Raw genomic sequence first — 7,370 nt, 5'->3', positions numbered from 1 at the left:
GCTACTAACCCACTGCGCTGTCAAGCTAACTCCATCAGTTTGTCTTGAAATGCACGTCGAAAAAAGCCGCCCCGACGATAGCGCTCCAACTTTAGAAAACACGACGCCGGTTAGCATGTCGGCATCCGCTCATATGAAAGCATTTTGAATGGATGAATCTCTGAAACCGTGACTGTCGATGTAAGTTGATAAAAGGCCGGAGCACCCGCATTTCCTGGGGATGATTAACCGTCTGTCGATAAGAGCGTGACCTGGAGTGGGTCCACTTGTTGCACGCAATTGTCCTGTTGTGTCCCCAAGATAGATGAGCATGTGCAGCTGACAAACAGACTATCACATGATGTGCACGGAGGGCTCGGGAGGGCTGGGGGGGGGGGGGGGTCAACGCATGGTCATCTGCAGTCAGCTGAGGAGCCCGAGTCCTCTGCCTGTTGATAAGAGGCAGACGGGCAAAGGACAGCAAAGGCATGACCTGGCAAACAACATGTGACTGCCCGCAAAGATCTATCGCTAGCGATCTATGTTGGGACGTTTTTTTGTGCTCACAAACGGACTGTTTGCATTTTCTCTCATATCGCACTCGTATGCTGTACGGTAGCTGCGATTTATCACCCAGGAAAACTGTTCAGCTCATCATCACCCCGGTACAAACTCAGCATTGTTTGCTCACTGCGGGACTTAATCACTAAAAAAGTCTCGGTGGAGTAGCAATTGTGGAAGACAGCAGCAGCAGCAACATTATCTTTTGCAGTTGTTGACACGACACGTTCTCGGCATCACGGACAAAACTGGTTCCATCAAGCCCACTTGGGAATTTCTCGCTCAAATTTCCATCGAACTGGTGGGGGTCACAATTGTTTTGGATTCCGGGTGTAGTCCACCAGAAGTGCAAGTTTTAGTGTACATTGTATTTTGAGCAACAATCTAGTTCACTTCATTGTACGAGGGTCGAAATGTCCAAACGACTACTTTTCTGGAAGAGAGTCAACTTTTACTCCGGAGGGTTCACATTGCTATACTGGAAGTTGAGCAAGGGGTGCTTGGGTGAAAGCGAGGAATCCTAACCGCTAGACCATATGAGAGCCACTTGTGTCCTTTTCATTCAAGTCCGAACCACAACTAATAGGGTGAATCAATGATGTAATAATATGAAAACACTCCAAAAGTTAATATTCCCATACCGGGAGTTGAACCCAGGCCGCCTGGGTGAAAACCAGGAATCCTAACCGCTAGACCACATGGGATGGCACCCATCTAGTTTAGTCCTTTGCAGGGAAACCCTCAAATGAAAAGGCAATGGGATAGTTTTCATGAAGTCGACCAATATGGAGAATTAAGCAAAAATCACACTTGATGTCCCATAATGGGAGTTGAACCCAGGACACCCAATAGATCAATATGATCAATGAATCTAGAGGTAATAGTGTGACAACACAACAAAAGCTATGATTCCCATACGGGGAGTTGAAGCCACCTGGGTGAAAACCAGGAATCCGAACCTGTAGACCATATGAGAACCATTTCCTTCCTTTTTATTCAAGTCAGAACCACAATTAATAAAGTGAATCAATGATGTAATAGTATGACATCACTCCAAAAGGTAAAATTCCCATACTGGGAGTTGAACCTGGGTGAAGACCAGGAATCCTAACCCCTAGACCATATGGGAGTTTTTGAACCAGACCAAGTCGACCACTATGGTGAATAAACCCAAAAATCATGAAATCCTGCGACTTCACTTTGATAGTGTTGGTTCATGATCGATAAAACTACATTGTAATGTACTTAAATGAGAGGCAACTTTGTCTGTGTAGAATGGGTCTTTCAGTTCCTTAGTTAGTGTAGATTGGATTTTGAGTGAGAATACAGTTCACTTTACTATATGTGCCAATTCCCACTTTTCGAGAATGGACGAAACACGTACTCTTAAAGGTTGACATCCCATAATGGGAGTTGAACCCACGACACCTGAATGGAAACCAGGGATCCTAAATGCCAGACCATAGGGGATGCTTATGCTTGAAAGCCTTCTTCTTCTTCTTCTTCTTCTTTTCCTTTCGGCTTGTCCCGTTAGGGGACGCCACAGCGTGTCATCTTTTGCCATCTTAGCCTATCTCCTGCATCTTCCTCTCTCACCCCAACTGCCCTCATGTCTTCCCTCACCACATCCATAAACCTTCTCTTTGGTCTTCCTCTCGCCCTTTTGCCTGGGAGCTCCATCCTCAGCATCCTTCTACCAATATACTCACTCTCTCGACTCTGAACATGTCCAAACCATCGAAGTCTGCTCTCTCGAATCTTGTCTCCAAAACATCCAGCTTTGGCTGTCCCTCTAATGAGCTCATTTCTAATCCTATCCAACCTGGTCACTCCGAGCGAGAACCTCAACATCTTCATTTCTGCCACCTCCAGTTCAGCTTCCTGTTGTTTCTTCAGTGCCACTGTCTCTAATCCGTACATCATGGCCGGCCTCACCACTGTTTTGTAAACTTTGCCCTTCATCCTAGCAGACACTCTCTGTCACATAACACACCAGACACCTTTCGCCAGCTGTTCCAACCTGCTTGGACCCGTTTCTTCACTTCCTGACCACACTCTCCATTGCTCTGTATTGTTGACCCCAAGTATTTGAAGTCGTCCACCCTCGCTATCTCTTCTCCCTGTAGCCTCACTCTTCCCCCACCATCCCTCTCATTCACGCACATATATTCTGTTTTACTTCGGCTAATCTTCATTCCTCTCCTTTCCAGTGCATGTCTCCATCTTTCCAATTGTTCCTCTGCATGCTCCCTGCTTTCACTGCATATGACAATATCATCTGCGAACATCATGGTCCAAGGGGATTCCAGTCTAACCTCATCTGTCAGCCTATCCATTACCACTGCAAATAGGAAGGGGCTCAGAGCTGATCCCTGATGCAGTCCCACCTCCACCTTAAATTCCTCTGTCACACCTAAGGCACACCTCACCATTGTTCTGCTGCCATCATACATGTCCTGTACTATTTTAACATACTTCTCTGCCACACCAGACTTACGCATGCAGTACCACAGTTCCTCTCTTGGTACTCTGTCATAGGCTTTCTCTAGGTCCACAAAGATGCAATGTAGCTCCTTCTGACCTTCTCTGTACTTTTCCACGAGCATCCTCAAGGCAAATAATGCATCTGTGGTACTCTTTCTAGGCATGAAACCATACTGTTGCTCGCAGATACTTACTTCTGTCCTGAGTCTAGCCTCCACTACTCTTTCCCATAACTTCATTGTGTGGCTCATCAACTTTATTCCTCTATAGTTCCCACAGCTCTGAACATCCCCTTTGTTCTTAAAAATGGGAACTAGAACACTTTTCCTCCATTCTTCTTATGCTTGAAAGCCTTGAGAATGAAATTTTCTTTCAGCCAGAGCCACTCGACCAATATGGGAAATGAATCTAGAGGAAATAGTGTCATTATTCCAAAAGGGGACATTCCCATACCAGGAGTTGAACCCGGGCCGCCTGGGTGAAAACCAGGAATCCTAACCGCTAGACCATATGGGATGGCCCTGCTGGCGTCTCATCCTTGAGGAAACCCTCAAATGAAAAGGCCATGGGATGTTTTTTTGTAGTCAGAACAAGTCGACCAATACAGTGAATTAAGCCAAAATCACGCGTGATGTCCCATATTGGGAGTTGAACCCACGACACCCAATAGTCCAATATGATCAATGAATCTAGAGGTAATTGTGTGAATAAATAACAAAGGCTGTGATTCCCACACCGGGAGTTGAACCCGGCCGCCTTGGTGAAAACCAGGAATCCTACCCGCCCAGACCAAATGGGATACTCGTCTTATGTGTCTTCATTTGTGGTGGAACTCAAAATTGTACATATATATATATATATATATATATATATATATATATCGAAAGCCATGGGATAGTTTCCTTGTAGTCAGATCAAGTCGACCAATACGGTTAATTAAGCCAAAATCCTGCAATTCTGTGACTTCACTTTGATCGTGTTGGTATGATGGAAAAATGTACTTTCTGACTTACCTACGAGAGAGGGAACTGACTTTGTAGAAATGCTGTTTCAGTTCCTTAGTTAGCGTCCACTGACTTTTGAGTGACAATATAGTTCACTTTGGCATAGTCTGAAGAGGAAATTTCCAAATTCCCACTTTTCTGGGACTGACTAAACATTTACTCCAAAAGAATGAATTCCCACACTGGGACTGGGACTGAGGATGCGTTGTCATTCAAAGGACCTGTTAAGTCGCAGTCATTTTTTTTTTCAAGGGTTTTGACATTCCAATTCACTTTTCCATAGATGAAGGATGACATTTCCAAATTTTCACTTTACCCGAAGGCAGAATTAAATGTGAATGTACCTTATTTCGCAATTGGTAAAACCCCGAAAATCTAGTTTTAGTAACGAGGCTCCGCCGCTTGGGAGAAATTAAGGCGTACTAACCGCGAAACGATACTGCGTTTGCTCCTCGTTTCCTACCACAGTCATTTAACTCACGTGGAGTGAAATTAAATGCTAACTGCCGACATACTAATTTCTAATACTGTCCAGGATTTTTCATCCAAATATTTCCTGTAATTATGACTTTACTGCAAAGTACTTGGTTAGTTTAGGTTTAGTGATACTCTGGATGGCGTGTTCAGAGACAATTCAGTAAATACTATAAAAAGGGACTCTACACTGAGGAAGTCTTTTGGATTGAAGGTGAAACATCAAATCAAACAATAAGAAGAATCCCGTTGCTTGAAGTCACCCTCACCACGTCACCATGACCTGGACCACTGACATTCGGCAGATCCATCCGTCCATTATCTACCGCTTTTCCGGGTCGGGCCGCGGGGGAAGTAGCTTCAGCAGGGATACCCAGACTTCCCTTTCCCCAGCCACTTCTCCCAGCTCTTCCGGAGGGATCCCGAGGCGTACCCAACCCAGCCGAGAAACATAGTCTCTCCAGCGTCCTGGGTCGTCCCTGGGGTCTCTTTCCGGTGGGACATGCCCAGAACACCTCACCAAGGAGGCGTCCGAATCAGATGCCCCAGCCACCTCATCTGGCTGCTCTCAATGCGGAGGATCAGCGGCTTGACACTGAGACCCTCCCGGACGACTGAGCTTCTCACCCTATCTCTAAGGGACAATCGGCACAGACAATAAAAAAAAATAAAAAATCTATATTCCAAAAGAGGGAAAATCCCGTTTCTTGACCAGTTGAAAACCAGGAATCCAGACCACTGGACCACGTGGAACAAGCTAACTCCTGGAATTCCAAAATTGTACTTAAATTCTCATTCAACCCTGGTTCTTTGTCGGGTTCTTAACAAAACTTTCCTAAAACATTGCAGACATTTTTTAGGGAAACAGTAGTTTAAGTGTCAAATGGCTGCAAAGGGGGTGCAACAACGCTCTTAGTTAGACAGCAATTTCCACTCGTCATCGTCACTCTTCGTCCCTTCCTAATCCAACACACGTTTCACTATCGTTTGATCTTCATCTTTCCATCCCCCTTTCCCTTGCCTGTGTTTCTCTTTAGGAGGGTTGGCAAGCGGCCATGCACCGCAAGGCCTTCTTACTCTGACGGTCTTCCCCTCCTGGCGGAATGCCCAGTTTTGTGTGCGTGTGGCGGAGCGGGCAGTTTTCTCATAATCGTTGCCATTCAGCACCTCGGCGAAGTGTGTCGGTGTTTACACGAGCGGGGTCACGGAGCAGGCAACAACTCTCTCTCTCTCTCTCAATTTTTCCCCCAACTGAAGTAATCGCTCACAGACGCACACGTTCATTCAAGTTCTTGTCGGTATAATGTGATAATAGTTCTTATCCTACGCACTAAAATAGTGCTCTAAAAGTATGTACAAAAGCGAAACGTGTGAATAAATCAACGAGATGCTCAGTAACCCGCCAGTGTGAGCGCACGTTTGTGCCATGAGGAAAGAGGTCAAGCGATCGATTATATGTTCTTTGTTCGTTTCTTTTTTTGTCTGTTTTTTTTTCACCCCGGGATGGTCACAGCATCACAAATAGCCCCCCCCACCCCCCCCCCATGCTTTGACGGCTTGACTTGGCTTGAAAGTCGAGCCTCCGCGTAATAAAAGCAGACAGTTCAGTCGCTGCAACAGTGTAAATCAGCCGAGGCATTTTCCGTGGCAGGTCACCATGGCAACTGCGCCGACTTGATTTTCCCACAGGTAGGAGAGAGTCCTACCAGCAACACATCTTGAAACCGATCAATAAGAACCCTTAAACTACCTGTAGTATGTACATAAGATGAAGATGACCTTGTGCATTACAATTTTGCTGGTAATGTTGCTACTAAGTTTACGATTAAAAAAACACAAGATCTATCTATCTATCTATCTATCTATCTATCTATCTATCTATCTATCTATCTATCTATCTATCTATCTATCTATCTATCTATCTATCTATCTATCTATCTATCTATCTATCTATCTATCTATCTATCTATCTATCTATCTATCTATCTATCTATCTATCTATCTATCTATCTATCCCTGTCACAATTCTTGTTCAAGAATAATCTCGCTACAAGCCACTTCATGACATGACATGTCATTTACCGTAATTTTCGGCCTACAGAGCGCACAGGATTATAAGCCTCACCCAGTACATTTGTAAAGGAAACACCATTTGGTACATACATAAGCCGCACCTGTGTATAAGGTGCAAGTGCCCACACTGAAACACGAGATATTTAGAAAAAAAAAAGACTGAAGACAGAAAGAGTTTTCAAAGTTTTAATACCTTATCTTATCTTAACATAGCAACAACACGGTAGCACAAACAGGGCTGGTTAAAAAAAAAAAAAAACATACCGGTAAAAAAAAACAAAAAAACAAAAAAAGAGCCGCGGCAGTAGCAACACGGTAGGACAGCACTAACAGAGCTGGTTAAAAAAAAAACATACCTAAATCACTGAAAAGCAGCAGTAACACAACAGAATCAGGCTAACGTGGCGCTAACGCTAGTGTGCCCCCAACAGGGCCAGTTAAAAAAAATATACTGGTAAAGATCACTGAGAAGCGGCAGTAACACGGAAGCAACACGCTAGCACAGCGCTAAAGCTAGCGCAGCGCTAACGCTAGTGCAGCACTAACAGGCCTGGTGAAAAAAAAAACATACTGGTAAAAGTCACTTCAGCGGCACATATATTACACTGGTCTCACTCACCTTTTCTGCTCGAGTGCCCTCTCGCGGCCGTCAGAAAAAATACACAAATTAGCCGCATCACCGTATAAGCCGCAGGGTTGAAAACGTGTGAAAAAAGTTGCTGTTTATAGGTACGGTAATTATGATGAAGTTGTTCGGTAATATTATTATTATTTTCTTTATGCTTTTATATTGGG

The 7,370-nt window shown here is 44.5% G+C and overlaps 2 non-coding genes across 2 annotated transcripts; both read right to left on the bottom strand.

Annotated features, from left to right (window-relative positions):
- Nucleotides 1–1,172: 1,172 nt before the first annotated feature.
- trnae-uuc (transfer RNA glutamic acid (anticodon UUC)) lies at nucleotides 1,173–1,244 on the bottom strand. Its single transcript has one exon. It is a non-coding gene; the product is annotated as a tRNA-Glu (tRNA).
- Nucleotides 1,245–3,468: 2,224 nt separating this feature from the next.
- Nucleotides 3,469–3,540, bottom strand: trnae-uuc (transfer RNA glutamic acid (anticodon UUC)). The gene has a single exon. It is a non-coding gene; the product is annotated as a tRNA-Glu (tRNA).
- Between the last annotated feature and the right edge of the window lie 3,830 nt (nucleotides 3,541–7,370).

Source organism: Syngnathoides biaculeatus, chromosome 4 (genome assembly GCF_019802595.1).
Source record: "Syngnathoides biaculeatus isolate LvHL_M chromosome 4, ASM1980259v1, whole genome shotgun sequence".
NCBI classification, from domain to species: Eukaryota; Metazoa; Chordata; class Actinopteri; order Syngnathiformes; family Syngnathidae; genus Syngnathoides; species Syngnathoides biaculeatus.
This window is presented reverse-complemented; position numbering and strand designations above follow the sequence as displayed.